Raw genomic sequence first — 16,614 nt, forward strand, 5'->3', positions numbered from 1 at the left:
TAGCTGTTTGGTGTGGATCGGGGTCTCCTGGCCCAGGCTGTAGCCTGAGAACACTCATGCCTGTAACTGTTCCACTCTAGCCAGCCATCTTGGAGGCATTTGTGAATGGAAAGCCCCCCAAGTGCCTGGTGATTGACAAAAAGTAGAAAATATGAAATCCCAGGAAAATTCAAAAATTTATTCTGAAACTTTTGAGAACACTCAGAAAAGGAAGAGGTAACTATTAGGCACCAAGAAGAAGTCAAACAGGACTAAATGATTTTCCTGTTCACTAGAGTAACTAGAATGCAAGATGAAGAAAATGTGGTAGATATGGTGTATATGGATTTCATCCAGGCAGTTTTCACAACATCTCAAGATCCTATTATGAATTTAATGAGAACTATGAACTGAATAAAAGAATAGTCAAGTGGATTCACAGCTAGGTTTGCATAACCAAGCCCAAGAAGTGCTAAAGAATGGGTCCATGTGATCCAAGGGTGATCTATTGACATCTACTTGTGTTATTTTCTAGATCCTTTATCAATGACTTGAATGACGATTACTCTGATAAAAATAATAGAAATAAGAACCATCTGTTAAACTCTTCTGTTACTCTGTATGTATTCATCTATGTAAAACAATAGTCCTATATAGTTGAGATTTTTATCTCCACTTTACAAATAAGCAGCACAGAGGGTTGAAGTAACTTCCTCAAGGTCACAGAGCTTATAGGTGGCAGAACTGAGATTCAAGCCCAGACTGTTTACTTAATGGCATAAGTTATATGAATTATATCCATCAATATGTGGATGACCAAAGTGAAATGTGAGGCTTCGCAGGTGGCTCAGTGGTAAAGAATCCACTTGCCAACACAGGATACATGGGTTCGATCCCTTGGTCGGGAAGATCCTCTAGAGAAGGAAATGGCAACCCACTCCAGTATTCTTCCCAGGGAAATCCCACAGACAGAGGAGCCTTGCAAGCTGCTGTCCATGGGATCGCAAAAAGAGTTGGACACAGCTTAGCAACTATAAATAAACAACAACAAAGTGAAATGTACAGGTATGTAAAGTTAGAGCTTTGGTGCCCCCACCCCCAAAATAATAATAGAATGGAAAAATTAGCCCAGTGAATAAAGATAAAATTAATTTGAGCCAAATGTAAACTCATACACTCAAGTTCCAAATAAATCAACTGCAAAAGTAAAGATTGGAAAGATAGGACTTACAGCAAATCAGAAAGTCTTGGGAGTTTCATTTAATATTGGCTCACTATGACCAATGAATAGTGTGATTGTCAACAAAATGCAATCTTAGAGCAAAATTTAAATCATTGTTCTTTTTCCCATTAATAATTTTCTACCCCATTTGACTTTTTTTTAACCAAGTCAACTTTCCATTTTTGATTCTAGTTCTAGGGAATACTAAGGTTTTTCAATTTAGTGGAATGAACCCACTAAATAATTTTTAAATGAGTCCCTTTATTTGCGTTGAACCAAAACAATGGCAGCAGACTAGTGGAATAAGCAGAAGCTTGGCAGTCAATCCCGGAGTTTGAGTCCCCTTCTTGCTATTAACTGGCTCTGGGACCTTGGCCTTAAAGTTTCAATGCCTAGTTTCCCTCATCTAGAAGATGGCAACAATAACACCTTCCTTGCAGGAACATCCTGAGGACTCAGGAAGTAGACATAAAGAGAAAATTATACGGCATGGTGTTTCTTCACTATTGTAGCCCCAAACAAGTAGGCTGGTGCCTGACACAGAAGGTGCTAGGCAGTGTTTTCTAAGTGAATACCTAATGAATGAATATGTTCAGTAAAGGATGAAAGTGAAAGTCATTAAGTCGTGTCCGACTCTTTGCGACCCCATGGACCATGCAGTCCATGGAATTCTCCAGGCCAGAATACTGGAGTGGGTAGCCTGTCCCTTCTCCAGGGGTTCTTTCCAACCCAGGGATCAAACCTCCTGTATTGCAGGCAGATTCTTTACCAGCTGAGCCACAAGGGAAGCCCAAGAATACTGGGGTGGGTAGCCTATCCCTTCTCCAGGGGATCTTCCAGACCCAGGAATTAAACCCCCGTCTCCTGCATTGCAGGCAGTTTCTTTACCAACTGAGCTATCGGAATAGCAGTGTTATCATGAGAAGTCTTTGTAAAGCAACAGACTGATTATTCACAGGTTTGAAGAAGGGGAATGCTTTGTCATAGCTAAATTTATTTTTTCCCATTATACAGCATAGCTTCAGGATTTTTTAAAAACTAAAGTAAAACTATGACCTTTAGGTCATCTTTGTAGTGTTTCCTCAATTCTTACCCCATTTCTTCCCTGAGAAAAATGGGGTAAGGACTTCCATTCCTCTCATTTTGTCTAGTGAGATATTATTTGAAAGCTTGAAATGAAAAATGAAACCAAGTTAAGTCTGGCTGATAGCCATTCAGAAATAGATTTTTTTTTTCTAAGTAGATTAATTTTCAGAGACATTTTCCTCTTTAAGACTTCCTCATTTTTAAAAGAAGCATTTAGTAAAACAACAGGAATATGTTTCCAGTGTCTAATTATCTCTTTTTCAAGGCTGAATTTGGTAAAGTACATAGTATTAGCCGTTGGTCATCTCCCAGGTAAAAAATAAAACCAAATGAAATCTTTAATATAATTTATGACTTTCTTTCCTAGAGCTAAGTGAAACTTGGCTTCATAGCTTTTGTTTGTTTGCAGGCCTTTCGTGTTAGTCAGATTAAAACTAATGTTTTTACAAAACTGTAAGGACAAAGAATCAAGTTGAACTGGTTTAAAAAAACAACAAAACTCCAGTGTTTAATTCAGCATTTCAAGAATAGCAGAGAAAATAGAGTCTGGTTTCTGACAGTGGGGTGGGATGTGGAGTTGGGGTGGGGTGGGAATGAGAAAGAACTCTCCCAGTTGCTAAAAGGAAAACGAAACAAGGATGTTATCTCTTCGCTGTTACGAACAGGACAAGCGTATAATTGAAACCAAAGCACATAACACCTTTTCACATACTGCCTTCTGATGTCATCTAATTACTTACTGCCTGCTAATCTTATCTCCTTCAGAAGCCTATCTTAAAATTACGCTGAGTTACCATTAGCTAAACACATCTCATCTAGCCAAGACACATAAATGGACTCCCAGTAAATATTTTGTTGAGTTTTGTGGACTGTGCAGGTGGGTTTTCTTTCTGGCCTCATGCATGGCTGACTCGTTCATGCCAGAGAGGTTTTGGTTTTGCTCTTTCTCTTACCTGAAATGCCATTCACATCATTGGCAGTACTGCCTCAAAGCAGTGCAAAAGAGCGCCTCCTCTCCCCTGATTAACCCACCTAAACTGAAGCCATCTCACCCACCGAGAAGCCTGTTTTATAAACATGGTTGTAGTCATTTCAGAATGATTTAAGATTCTAATTCCTCTTGGCTCTGGCATCACTCATACCCCTACAATATACACACCTCAGGAATAGGCATTGAGTCTTATTTCCCACAGCAATACACACAGGCACACCCCTACACATGCAGTGTCCACCCATGGAAGGCACACTCAGAGGACGTGTTCTACAGCAGGGTAATGAAATGTTTAACATTAGTGAAAAAAGCCAGACAGCCCTGATTGTTTGTCTCTATCATCTGCCAAGAATGGGTATAAATGGAATCAAGGCTGTGAGAGATGGATATTTTTCATCAGATAAGTTATCAAAACCTAATACATTTACACCTCAAAATTGCTTTAAAGTAGATTGGATGACTAACAGAAAGTCTTTCAAAGGGAAGTAATATATGGTATTATATTTATTTGAGAGACCTGTACAATATTTGAACTACTGTACAAAAACCAGTTTTGAATCATTCAGTCTTTAGAAAAATGATTTGGAAGAGATTAAACTATATATCGCTGTGGCTTATAGACAGTCATAAGCATTTGGTACCTTCCAAACTTCACCCAGTGTGAGTTGAGCCACAGGGCAGGCTGAGACTCAGAGCAAGGTGTATGCTTTCAGGCCTTTGATTGCTGTACACTAAAGAAATAAGCAGACAGTTTGTGAGAAGGTTTACAAAGAACCCATAGTGTGCATAAGGGTATCAACAGCAACGAAAATCCATACGTATAGATGGAGTTAGAGAGTATTTAATGGTGAGGTTAGTGGTTAAATGTGTTTAGCATTGGGCTAGAAACCACTCTTTTTTCCTCATATTCCATAGAAAAGATACATTTTCAGACAGAGCTTTGATGGAGGTGAACGGGAGGGCTAGTCTAGCTACCTGATTATCCTGCATACAAGTCTCTGAGTTAAGAAAATAAGTAGGAGATGTTGGGAAAGTTACCTGGTTAAAGACATGGGATACGTGGGGTCCAATATGGGAAGATATAGAGGGCTTCAGTGTCCATGACTGGCTGGAACACTGCTGGGTTGGAGATAAGAGGGGAGAAGGAGAAGGAGTGGATTGGAGGGTGTGTAAGTGAGGTGGCTAGAGTGGCATTTGACACCGCTTGTTTCAATGGTGACAACGCTCGTTTTAAGTGATTCCCCAATACTTGATGTTGAAACCTGGGGAGTAAATCATTGCAACCAAGAAAAGAAAAATAAAAGTGAGAAGACATTTATTCCTCTTTTTCCACATGTCTTTATTGAACATTTCAAAGGTCAAGGACACTCTCCTAAGTACTTTGGAAAAGAGAAAGGAGAAATTGAATTGGTCAGAGACAGGCTTTTTAAAAGGAAGGGATTCTTTCTGTAATTCACTTTTTAAAAGTACTTATTAATTTTCCCAAAACAGCATATATTTCAGTTGGCAAATTTTTATTTTTTATTATAGCTAGAAATTGAAATAAAATTTGCTAAGGCAGTGAATATGATGTCTAGAATTTTGAACCTATCAGTCAAAATGAGTTTTATTATCTGTGATTGCATTAGAATAAATTCAAGGACATTAAAATTATGTTAATTCTCTCTTTTATCCATCTTGATACAATTACCTAAAATCAGCATGTATCAAAGGAGATTTCATAATTTTTAAGCTCTTCTGTTATTAGCTCTAAGACTTTATTTGAACTTTATCCTTTCCGTGTTATAGCTGCTCATTGCCCTCTGAAGACAAGTACCTTGAAGGTCAACTTGGTCACTAGAGCACTGACCACACCTGCCAACATAGGGCAGGAAAGTGTGATCTGGCATGGGTTTCTGAGTCATTCTACAAAGAAGAGGTGTTATAGTCTTGGATTTACTTTTGCTTGTGCTGAAATTTTAAGAACATGATAAACAAATGGCTCTGTGGACACCGAGCCCTGGGAGTCTCTCAGGATGCTGCAGTCAGGCCTCAGCCTTGTGCTGCCACCCACACTCCCTCTAATTGCCCTTTGCCTCATTTAAAGTGGCAGCATCCATGGTGAGGAAAGGGTATATCTACATGAGGGCAACTTGTGGTCAGAAGATTGTGTTTCAAGGACCAGCTCCATCACTGGCCAGATGCATGACCATAGCCTTTTATGGCGTAGTTTTTCACCTGCAAAGTGAAGATGGAGGAAAGCAACCACATATGCTTTGGAGGAATTGATGAGATTATTTATCTATTTAGATTTATTTTATAATGCATAATGTGCCCCAAGCACTGTTTTAATCACTTGAAAAATATGAACTCATTTCATCTTCATTACTACACTCTGAGGTAGTTACTATAAATAGCCTCAGTTTACTGATGAGGAAATGAAGGTGTAGAGAGGTTGAGTAACTTACCTAGGTCCCCAAACCAGTAAGAGGCAGAGTTGAGATTCAAACTTGGTAAATTGCAGTTACTTATTTTCTATCATAAGAAGATAAAGAAGAATCTGAATAGCAGAAAATGGGCAGTGTTTCCTCTTTGTGATCATTTAGGGGACCCTGATTCTGTGGCAAATAGATGGGGGAAATGGAAACAGTGACAGACTGTATTTTCTTTGGCTCCAAAATCACTGTGGGTGGTGACTGCAGCCATGAAATTAAAAGATGCTTGCTCCTTGGAGGAAAAGCTATGACAAACCTAGACAGCATATTAAAAAGCAGAGACTTCACTTTGCCAATACAAAGCTAAATCAAAGCTATGGTTTTTCCAGTAGTCATTAAATGAGGCTGAGCACCAAAGAATTGATGGTTTCAAACTATGGTGCTGAAGAAGACTCTTGGGAATCCCTTGGACAGCAAGGGGAGATCAAACCAGTCAATCCTAAAGGAAATCAACCCTGAATATTCATTAGAAGAACTGATGCTGATGCTGAAGCTGAAGCTCCAATGCTTTGACCACCTGATTCGAAGAGCTGACTCACTGGAAAAGACCCTGATGCTGGGAAAGATTGAAGGTGGGAGGAAAAGGGGGACGACAGAGGATGAGATGGTTGGATGGCATCATTGACTCAATGGACATGAGTTTGAGCAAATTCCTGGGGATGGTGAAGGCCTGGGAAGCCTGGTCTGCTACACCTCATGGGGTCATGAAGAGTTGGACATGACTGAGCGACTGAACAACAAACACCAAAGATACTGTGTGTCTGGTGACTATGGCACCATAATTAATGCAGACACCCCTGCCACAGGGCTGGCTATGAAGCTCTCTGGCTGACTGCCTGGGAGTAGTTAGTGAGACGATGGGGACAAAGAGAGGCCTGAACCTAAGGAGAAATAGTGCCTTTCTCAGAATGTGTTGAATTTACGAGGGATTTTTCTTTCTTTCTTTCTTTCTTTTTTTAAATATCAAACCAGCAAACAAACATGTATAAGACTACGGTGCCTGTAGGTGGCACAGGCCTGACAGGCAAGAAAGCCTTCTCTCTTCTGAGTTCCAATGGTTATCCCCACCCCCAAGCTCCTCACACTGGCTTTTCATTGGTAAAATCCACTTTAAAAAACTTCATTCCTATGGGTGAGAGCATCACCCCAAATAAAATGTATATACCCCTGGACACAGTAGTACCTTATTCATTGGGTGTAAGATTAGCTGGCAGTTGCCTCCAGTTAGGTCTGGAGCCAGGAACAGGTTTTAGAACAGGGAGGAGGTGCAGGGCGAGGAATGTTTGCTGATTGATTGACCTGCCTATCCTGGTGTCACAGAAAGATTAGAAGCCCTTAACTGACTCACATTCTCAGAAACTGACCTTTGGAAGGATGACTGCGGTCCCGCCCGCACTGTCTCTGAGTCTCTGGGGCAGTCGGTGTAAAAGTTCCAAGTTCAATCTTACAGCTCTACCTTCCCCAAGTGGGGAAGAACGAAAAACTGTGCATTCGCTAACAGAGGCCTGAAAGCCAGAGCACGGGGCAGTTTTACGTAAAGGAAACAAGCATTTTCGCAGAAGGTGAGTCCCTCCAAGCCTCAGATGTCCTCAGCCACCATCCCACCCCTGGTTATCCAGCCACCACACTCAGGATCCTGCTACTTATCCCAGTCTCCGACTCCACCTGAGTCACACTGTTAAGATGACTGGACACAGTAAAAGCAAGTTGCTAAGGGTGGTCAGTTCAGGGGAAAGGCTTATCTGTCTGTTGAGAAAGGCAGCCAAGCCGGGCATGGGAAGCCCTGATTTGGACGCCTTACCAAGTGAGTTGAGGTGGATTTTGTGAGAAAGGCTTAGGAGCAATGGTACTGGGTTGGGGAAGGAGGCATGAGAGGGTCCGGCTGCCTCTAGTTCTCTTCTGCCTCAGTTCCCTAGCATTTCTCTCCCAGCAGATGCCATCATAGCCTGTTTTGATTCAGTCAGTGCCAGGGGCAAACGTTTCAAGGAAGAAGACGGGACCTGACTTTCTCCGCTACTTTGAGAAAACCATTCAGTGTTTACTAGGAGGGTGCTGACTTAATGAAGCAGGAATATTGTGAGTTCCTTAGAAGAAAGGTTTTTGAAACCAGAATACGCTCTGGAGAGATGGTGGCTTTCTTTACCAGATGTTTATTCCGTGACAAATGAGACCACTTCCCTGAACTGGCGGTGAAGGTAGAGCTTTGTTTGCCAGGTTTTGTTAGTACTTTTCTTTGCCAGGCCAGAGCCATAATGCAGAACCGCAGTGCGTGTTTTCTTTGGAGATGGGTATCAGTGTTTCCCTTCAAGATTTGCTGTAAAAACAAGCCGACTTCCAGCCCACCCCCTCTGCAAGTCTGCCCCTAACCCTCTGATGAGGCTGGCTAGCTGGGTTGATCGCAACCCCAGTGGTGCTCTGCCCCAAACCTTAAGCCAGTTCAATTCCAGGTCTAATTTCCTGAGTCCACATGCTGCTTTCCTCCCCCACCTCCTCTTTTCTGTATTTTTGCTTGTATATCTATCTCTGTCACATGGTTTAAGCTCCTTTGGGGGCAGGTATTTTTTTAGGGCTCCAGAATCACTGCAGATGGTGATTGCAGCCATGAAATTAAAAGACACTTGCTCCTTGGAAGGAAAGTTATGACCAACCTAGACAGCATATTAAAAAGCAGAGACATTACTTTGTCCACAATAGTCCATCTAGTCAAGGCTACGGTTCTTCTAGTGGTCATATATGGATGTGAGAGTTGGACTATAAAGAAAGCTGAGTGCCGAAGAATGGATGCTTTTGAACTGTGGTGTTGGAGAAGACTCTTGAGAGTCCCTTGGACTGCAAGGAGATCCAACCAGTCCATCCTAAAACAGATCAGTCCTGGGTGTTCATTGGAAGGACTGATGTTGAAGCTGAAACTCCAATACTTTGGCCACCTGATGAGAAGAGCTGACTCATTTGAAAAGACTCTGATGCTGGGAAAGATTGAGGGCAGGAGAAGAAGGGGATGACAGAGGATGAGATGGTTGCATGTCATCACCGACTCAATGGACATGGGTTTGGGTAGACTCTGGCAGTTGGCAATGGACAGGGAGGCCTGCAGTGCTGCGGTTCATGGGGTTGCAGTGTCGGACATGACTGGGCAACTGAAATGAACTGAACTGAACTCCTGGAGTCAGGAGGTCCGAGTTCAGATCCCAGCTCAGGCACTTGCCTGCAGTGTGACTTGAGGAGCTCACCATTGTGTGCTCACATTTCTTTCTCTATAAAATGAAGGTTAACATACTCCACAGGGTCTTTATGAGAATTAAATGAGTTCATACTTGGGAAGTGCCCAAGTTCATACTTGTGTATACAGGAGAGTATGTGGGTGTGTTAGTTGCTACATCGTGTCCAACTCTGTAACCCACCAGGCTACTCTATCCATGGAATTCTCCAGGCAAGAATACTGGAGTGGGTAGCCATTCCTTTCTCCAGGGAATCTTCCTGACCCAGGGATCAAACCTGGATTCCTTACAGTCTGAGCCACCTGGGGTTTACAGGAAGAGTTCCATAAGTGTCATTTTGTGACCATTGCCAGCATTCTCTGTAGAGCCCAGCATGTAGGTGTTTAGTAAATGTTTGTCAGATATTAAGAAAAAACTGTGTAGGAATTGCCATAGCTGGGTAAAGAGCTGGGGGAAAGGGAAAAAAAAGAGAAGGCTTGTTATTTCCTTTTCAACATTTGGGGAGTTGGTGTGAGGTGCTTTGGTGCTCAGGGGTGTGAGGAGAACTGTGCTTGATCTTTTGTCTGAAAGCTTCTGGGGTTTGGGATTTGTTCCGTGGGCAGCAGAGGGGTGGTGGGCAAGGCGGTGTGATCTGTGGGCAGACAGCTTATTATAGCATGCTTGGAGAGAATGGATTTATTCTTCCGAACCTCAAAACGCCAGCCACTTCACCTTTCCCAAGGCATCTCTGAGGATGGGCCTGTTGTAAAGACTTGAGCTGACATCATTGCATCTTGAAAGAACGGAGCATAATTGAATTGCTGATACAAGTGGGTACTTGCACTGGGCCCCGCTCACCCACATCTCTATGGAAACACATGTTTGCTTGAAAGCCCAGCAATCAGAAGCAGAGTCTTCCAGGAGCCAGCATTGGGTCACTTTTAGAAAAAGGCATTTATTTATATTCTCGAGCTGTCAGAGACCTATGCAATGAAATAATTTCAAATTAAATAGAAAAATCAGGCCACAGATGAATGCTAATAGAGCTTGCCATGCACCCTCCCCCTGTGTTCTCAGGGGCCTGAGATCTACGCGTTTATTTTAGCTGTCCTTTGCTCTTTTGCTCCTATTTGCATTCTGCTGCAGTGAGTGAGGAGGTGGTTTGGCACTTTATGCAAAAATGGTTAATCTTCATTCATACGCATTTGCCGGTACTAAAATGGAAAATGCAAAGCTGGGCTCGCCATCAAGTCTGCTTTGTGCTCTCCCAGACCACTCTGTGTGTGCAGTGTGTACAAGGGCGTACAATCCAGATGACTCTGCCTCCTCTACAAGCACCCAGGGCTGTTGAGTCAAGACATTCTCTCAGAAAGGTCTGAAACTTGCATCAGCCCATCTTGCCCTGGATATGCTCAAGTGATATCCTAAGTGATTGGAAGCTTTTATCTGCCTCTGGAAGCAGGATTTTTCAAATAAGTATTGACTGTTAATGACCTGTTTAAAGAAAACATTCAATTTTCTTTCTTCCCCCTACAAAGAACTTAGTAGGCAGTGACATTTCTAAACCAAAGGCTAACTCTGCTTTTCAAAAGAGGCAGAGACTGGGCTTTTAAATGTGAATTTTTTTCCCCCTGACATTTGCCCCTAAAATGCTTTTCCGTGAAGCTGTTCTAACAGTGGGTTTAGTCCACTGAAGTGTCTTTGAATAAAAATGCAACCTTGAGATCTTTTTTTCCCCCTCCAAATTAAACAAAAAAAGTCTAGGTTAGGAGTCTTCATATGAAAGTCGTATTTCAGCCACCGTTCCCTGTTTCATTGTTTATGTGTCCTCATTCCTAATAATTAAAGCAACTTTCCTCCAAGGAGCAAGGCACCGCACAAGAACCTTTATTAAACTGTGGGAATTAAACCACAGAAGAAAGAGCTGAAGTACTTGGAATATGAGAGACCTCAGTAATTACAAGACCAGATAAGGAACAGCAAAGGTGGGAGTGAAAGGAAAGAGAGCACAAAACGGAAGAGAGGTTAAACAATGGAAAAGTTGAGCAATGGAAAACCTGTATGTTGTTACATTTAGACAAGGTTCCAGTTTCATAGAGGGAGCACTGTTTCCCTCTTGAGCTAGCATGTCAGTCCCCTTGACTGTGCTTAGGCGACTGGACAGTTAGTCCTTGGCCAGTTTAAAGATAATCTTTACAGAGAAATAGCCAAATATATGGGAGATAGCACCCATGTCTTTTTTTTTTTTTTTTTTTAAGGTAAATTTTCAGCTTTCAGCTGCTCTGGCTGCTCACTGCTCCTATCACCCCAAGGGCCGTTACAGACTTGAGTACCTGTGAGCTGAAAAGGGCCACAGAGGTCCCGTGCTCTGAAGGTTGGAGAATATGCCATCCCAAAACATGCCTGGGGAGTTCAGAGCATGGTACCCCCAAATATGCTGCTTTGGTGTATTTGGTGAGCTATGGGCACTGAAAAACAGCAAATACAGGAAGAGGCTTTCTTTGAATTCCGCTTTTCTGCTTAAAGACAGATCGTCCAAGAAGAACTCAGTTGCCATAAATTCCCTCCCTGGTTGGTGAAACTCGCAGGGGGCATGTTGACTCTCCTCACAGAAGAAGAGACTAGAATTGACACCACACTCAGCAGACTTTGTCACAAGCTATCATAGCTTCCATCTGCCCTTTTAAGGACTTGTTTATCTTTCCTAAAAATCATTCACTGTCCCCTCAGAGGCTTGTACCCCCTCTGCTTTCCCTGTTAAGATGGTATTTATCCTGAATTCTAGGCTACTTTGGGGAGAATTCTTCACTTTCTCCTGACCATCTTCCATGTGTCCATGAGATACGGGGTTTCCCTTGTGGCTCAGATGGTAAAGAGTCTGCCTGCAATGCAAGGGACGTGGGTTCGATCCCTGGGGAAGGGAATGGCTACCCACTCCATTATTCCTGCCTGGAAAATCCCATGGATAGAGGAACGTGGCAGGCTACAGTCATGGGGTTGCAAAGAGTCAAATACAACTGAGCGATACCATGAGATATACATGTTAATAAGCATGTGTTTGTTTTTCCTCATATTAATCTGTCTTTTATTATGGGGGTCCCAACTAAGAACTCAAAGGGTAAGAGGGAAATTACTTTTCCTTTCCTAGAACTCCATCCTCTTTTTCTGCAGCTGGAGACCTGAGGTCCTCATGCTATACTCTGACAACCTAGAACCTCTGCTCAGATGTTCCACCAGGACGAATGGTGGCCCCATAGATAAATTTGCAGCCTCTCCCTAGATCTCTATCAAAACTCACCTGTCCTGTCTCCCATTCTGTCTTACCTGTCCTGTCTCCCATTCTCTCAGAGCACCACTCTCTGCGAAGGGCCAAATGATGGCAGTAGAGAATGAAATAAATTAACGTATGAAGTCACTCTTTCTCCAGGAGATGATAGCATGCCATAAGCTAAGTAAGAGTGTAGATATCTCTTAAGAGATTTTCCCAGCTTAGGCTTTGACACTCTGGTAGATCATGGGGTGCTGTGTTTTGACTGAGAGGCTTTCTGCTACTTTTCCAGTCACGTCATATAATTGATTTCCTCCCCACAAGATCAGGGCTTGAAAGGTGGCGCTAGTGATAAAAGAACCCTCCTGCTAATGCTGGAGACATGATACTCCTGTTCAATCCCTGGTTGGGAAAGATCCCCTGGAGGAGGGCATGGCAACCCACTGCAGTATTCTTGCCTGGAGACTCTCATGGACAGAGGAGCCTGGTAGGCTACGGTCCACAGGGTCACAACAGAGTCAGACACGACTGAAATGACCTAGCACTTAGCACCACAAGATCAGCCCCGATTCTTCCTCTCTGAGGCAGCCACAAGATGACGTCTCAAGATCTATGTGATTCCAACACTGTCAAGGCTGTACAAAAATTGGCTACAGAGACACTTTAATTACTTTAATTTAGAAAGATGTAGTAGTTAAACATTAGACCCTGGAATGTCGTGGCGCCTCTGGGCAGCATCATAGAACCAGGAAGCAGCTTGTTGGCCAACGGCCCACTAAATGCAGCTTCTAACACTCTCATCAGAGGCAGAAGCTGAAGGAAAACAGCCATCTCTTTATAATAGGTACATTCCCGCCCATTCCCGTGCGAGTTTCGTGGTTCGCTCTGCAGTCTGTGTGCCCTGTGAATGTATAATACAAGGCATACATCACATCCCTGCCTCACTGGAGAAGGCAGTGACTGGGACTGGTTTTATTCTCCTCGCAGAGTTCTTCCTGCAGTTCATATACGCTCCATGACTTGTTTGTGACGGTTTTGAAGTGTTTCCAGCACAGTGGCTCTGGGCTCCAGAGTCACAATGCCTGTGTCTTGAGTCCTGGCCCTGTCACTTACCATGCACCCGGGGTTAGTCACTGAACCTCTGTTGCTCAGCCTTCATGTGTATGAAATGGGGATAATCAGTTTCTACTTTATAGGGGTATAAGGGTTAAATGGATAAATTCATGTCAAGCACTAAGGAGAGTGCCTGGCACAATATTAGTGCTCCATATTTATTGCTATTATTATAATTAGTATGTTGGTGAAATGACCATTCCCTAACAAGGTAATTGGTAGGAAACCACCCCTAAGCCCCCACACCCTGTTTATCTGTCTAGGCTTCTGGAGAGTCTGTTGTGTGTAGTGGCTGGGATCAAAGAAGAGGCCCATTCTTAATATTCCCAGGCGGCAGATCTCACAGTTTGGTCTCTGTGGGTCTGAATGCCCTGGAGGGCTGGTTGGAGCACTGACCACTGTACCCACTCCCAAAGCTTCTGATCCAGTCCTTCTGGAAATGGGCTGAGAATTTACATTTCTAACAAGTTCTCAGATGCTGTTCCTCTGGGAAGCCCACTCAAAGAACCACTGCTCCAGGACACCAGCTTCTAGCAGATGTAAGCCACATAGGCTGTGTAAATTTTCCTGGTAGTCACAGTAAAAAAAGTGAAAAGAAATGGGTGAAGTTAAATTTTAATAATGTTTTATTTAACTCAACACATCCAATATTATCATTTCAACACACGATTGACATAAATTAGTATTGAGACAGCTTACATTCCTTTTCTTTAGCATGCCTTTGAAATCCAGGAAGTATTTTACAGGACATTCCAGTTCAGACCAGCCCGCATTCAAATCTGGCTTTGCAAGTAAATGATATGAGTAAGTTTCTTTTTTCTGACCTCCACGCTCCCATACCAACTGACATTCTCTATTAGGTTTTTATAAATCATGGGAGGACTTTGCATAAATGACCTTGAAAAAATTGTTAAAATGATTATTTAAGTTTTTCTTTTCTTATGTATTTCCTCTGCCTCTAAATTCCATTCCAGAAAAGTAATAGGATACCTGAGAACAGGAAAGTTAGTCTAAGAGTAGTAATAGATTTCAGAGAAACAAAAGTGAAACTTTTATTACTGCCTACGCAGTGAAACAAGCGAAAACAGAGATTGGGCTTCCCTGGTGGCTCAGATGGTAAAGAATCCACCTACAAGGCAGAAGACCCTGGTTTGATCAGAGTCAGGAGATACCCTGGAAAGGAGAATTGGCTACTCACTCCAGTATTCTTGTCTGGAGAATTCCATGGACAGAAGAGCCTGGTGGGCTATAGTCCATGCAGTCACAAAGAGTAAGACATGCCTGAGCAACTAACACCTTCTTTTACACTCTTAACTTTTTATAATTTATATGATTGCATGAGATATATTAATATATATGTAATATCTTTTTCAATTGTTCAGGTTGTTGTATGTATTAACCTTCTCTGAATTATATTAATTAGAAATGATGAAACAAACATATGTTCCAGAATTTATACTCTTCAGGTTTATTTTTCATAAAGAATATTTCTCTTTTTTACAAACTAGTAGATTTTCTGACTAGCATTAATACATAATCTTACTTAAGTAAGATTTTTGCATAAGTAAGTTCAGTTTGATATAACTTTGTACATGAAGTGATTGGTGGTAACTATAGTTGTGCATTATTAATTTTACACTGGAGAAATATACAGATAATATATTGGTGATAAACAGTGAAATTCTTTCCTTTGGGACTGATATCTCTCCTAATAAGTTTTTGACTATGGAACATGCATCTAGACTGAGGTAAGAGATTAATCTGAGGTTTCATAAATAAAATTTCAACAGTTTCCTTGATCTTTATTTTTCTCTGGGCTATATGTAAAATTGAAAGCCAAAGTATAAAATTACAGGAAAAAAAATTTCAAACATTCCTAAGCTGTTGAAATGTTGTTCCAGGATCAGGACTTGTGTTTCTGCATTTGTGGATTTGAATAGTTAGGCCTCAGTCATTGCTGTGTTCTAAGAGCAATTTTAAGTGATAACAGGATTAGAAACCAAGTTCTTTCCCAAGAAGTCAGAGTGTGGGATCACGGTACCTTTCTTTTGGATTTAAAACTCTGAAATCAAGCTATGTTACTGATAGACAGACCATCAAGGGTGGTGACCAAGTGTGGTGAGAGGGGAGGAAATAGGAGATCTGTTGGCCCCAGACTTCTGTCTCTCACTCACAGCATCCAAGGCTTCTCAGGTTAACCCAAAGGATCTGCAGCTTTGAGGGATGGAGTTTCAAGTTGCTGAACTCTGGACCTGTCATTTAGGAGGAGGTGCCAAGATATGGTTTCTTAGAGGAAAAGTTCCTTAACTATTCAAATTAAACAAGTCATATTCAGGGGATCTGACTGTCCAGATACAGTTCATAACAGAGAACAGAATCCCAGAAAACAGGGGCATAGCACAATTTCATTTTCAGAGGAGCGAGGGGGTCAGAGGAAAGGCAGTGAACACATGATGCTGTGCCAGGGCGAGGCGTGCTTCAGAGTATTCTGGGCAGGCTATTGCCAAGCCCAGGTGTGGACACTCAGCAAGGACCTTTGACAATGAAGATCAGCCTTGTCCTCGTTGTCATCTTTATTAATGAAACCCAATTTAACTATCTAAACTCTTAATTCTAACCACTTAAACTCTTAATTCTTTAAGGCAAACCAGATTTACTTTCTATTTATATTGAAATCTTTCCTCTAGTTTCCATAAGTGGAGCTGTAGCTGATTTTTCAGTCTCTCTGTTACACACCAACCAGTGGAGAGCCTTGGCATGCAGAGGCCATTAGAGTCCAGCTGGAAGGGATTGCCTGTAGAGGCAGCCCTTCATGCAGGGGGAAAAAGAAAAAAAGAGCGTAAAATAGACAAAGAACAGCTCCCTAGAAATTATTTTTATCTTATTTTCCCATCTGAGGAACCTGTAATAGCCCCATTCTACCCTCACAGCCAGCATTTTCCTCCCCACCGCAAAATAATATTGTAATTAATCTTACTGGCATCACAACCAAAGAAGAGTCTTCCTTGACTTAGACGCTGAGGTCAATGAGAAAGGGAATTGCCAAGGAAATTGTGTATTTCTGTGAATCTAGCTCACCATTCCATACTGCCAGTTACTCAGATCTCAGAAATTTTCTGTGCTCCATGGAATTCCTCCCTGATTCTTCTGTAGATTACAACACTCCGGCTTTAGAAAATGCTGCACACTCAAATCTTAGACATCAAAGCAAAACAAAAACAAAAACCTTTTCTATCAGATTTCACACCTCTTTAATGGCAGGAGTAGAAGTGTCTGGAAGACTT

The 16,614-nt window shown here is 42.1% G+C and overlaps 1 protein-coding gene across 10 annotated transcripts in view; it reads left to right on the plus strand.

Moving 5' to 3' along the window:
• The window catches only part of SPATS2L (spermatogenesis associated serine rich 2 like), a 190,892-nt gene that overhangs the window by 69,442 nt on the left and 104,836 nt on the right, over positions 1-16,614 (plus strand). Inside the window, exon 1 of one of the 10 annotated variants that reach the window (XM_005202658.4) lies at positions 7,199-7,314. The exons of 7 other annotated variants lie outside the window; for them this stretch is intronic. The gene's annotated coding sequence lies outside the window, so the exon portion shown is untranslated. Of the gene's footprint in view, positions 1-7,198; positions 7,315-14,443; positions 14,601-16,614 lie in introns of those variants that run through there. 2 more of the 10 variants (XM_024976697.2, XM_024976707.2) reach the window with 2 other exon arrangements.

This window comes from Bos taurus, chromosome 2, assembly GCF_002263795.3.
Source record: "Bos taurus isolate L1 Dominette 01449 registration number 42190680 breed Hereford chromosome 2, ARS-UCD2.0, whole genome shotgun sequence".
Classification (NCBI taxonomy): Eukaryota; Metazoa; Chordata; class Mammalia; order Artiodactyla; family Bovidae; genus Bos; species Bos taurus.